Source organism: Chiloscyllium punctatum, chromosome 21 (genome assembly GCF_047496795.1).
Source record: "Chiloscyllium punctatum isolate Juve2018m chromosome 21, sChiPun1.3, whole genome shotgun sequence".
NCBI lineage: Eukaryota > Metazoa > Chordata > Chondrichthyes > Orectolobiformes > Hemiscylliidae > Chiloscyllium > Chiloscyllium punctatum.
Window position 1 is genome coordinate 39,143,386 of NC_092759.1, and position 1,148 is coordinate 39,144,533.

Consider the following 1,148-nt stretch of genomic DNA (forward strand, 5'->3'; position numbering starts at 1 on the left):
CCACCACAGTCCGCTGTTTGGGAAGTGTTCCTGTTGTGTGAAATGCACTTCCCCGTGTGTCACGTGCTGCTCCCATCATGCGCTCTGGAACTGCACTCATTTTCCTTCTGACACTTGCTCACTGTGTTCCTGTGATCATACAGTGACTTGGTGTCGCACGCCCAGGAAAATGATACACATCAAGGTTTTTGCATTGTTGAGTTCAATTGTCAGTTTAGCCATATTTTGGATTTTGAAATTGTCTGTTCTGTTCACAAGTGCGTGTCAAAAACATCTGAGCGGAAGTTAGGTCTTCGGAATAATGATATTGAGCACTATGCACTCTCCTCCAGTCTGGAAAACAATTCCTCACAGGCAGTTGAATAGACAATAGACAGCAGGTGCAGGAGTAGGCCATTCTGCCCTTCGAGCCAGCACCACCATTCATTATGATCATGGCTGAACATCCTCAATCTGTATCCTGTTCCTGCCTTATCCCCATAACCCTTGATTCCACTATCGTTAAGAGCTCTATCCAACTCTTTATTGTAAGAACACCTCCTGCTGTCTCGGGTTCTTCATTCCGTTGACTTCAAATTTCACAGAATTCAACTGACCTTGTTACATAGTCATTTCCTCATTTTTGTTCAGAAAAATGTGTGCACAGTGTGACAGTGGGAGTGCACTTGCCCCACAACCCAGGGGTCAGACCATCGTCTTGGACTGTGTTGTTTCTCATTTCACCAACACCAGGGAGAAACATCTGCTGCTCTGCATAATTGACGAAATTCAATTATTCATAAGGTCATAGCTTTTCGAGCGTCTGTGACGAGGTGGCCGAGAGGTTAAGGCGATGGACTGCTAATCCATTGCGCTCGGCAGGCGTGGGTTCGAACCCCACTCTCGTCGCTGTTATTAACGGCTTTCAATGGTGCTGTTTTCAGCTGTTGCATTAAAACTGGAGCTCCAACGGTCAGTTTATATGCTTTGTCGCTATTACAAAATCGCAAGGAATAGTTTGTGCCGTTTGACGAAACTGCATTGAAATGGAGGTTTCTTTGGGATAATGAAACGAAACGCGATTTTTTTTTTTCATTACAAGCTGCTGTGAACGTTTTTTCGTATGAAAGACATCCAGGAAAATCAAATACCGAGAGCTGCGAAGTGCA

General features: G+C 44.8%; 1 non-coding gene across 1 annotated transcript; it reads left to right on the forward strand.

Moving 5' to 3' along the window:
- The first annotated feature begins 806 nt into the window (after positions 1–806).
- trnas-gcu (transfer RNA serine (anticodon GCU)) lies at positions 807–888 on the forward strand. The gene has a single exon. It is a non-coding gene; the product is annotated as a tRNA-Ser (tRNA).
- Positions 889–1,148: the final 260 nt, after the last annotated feature.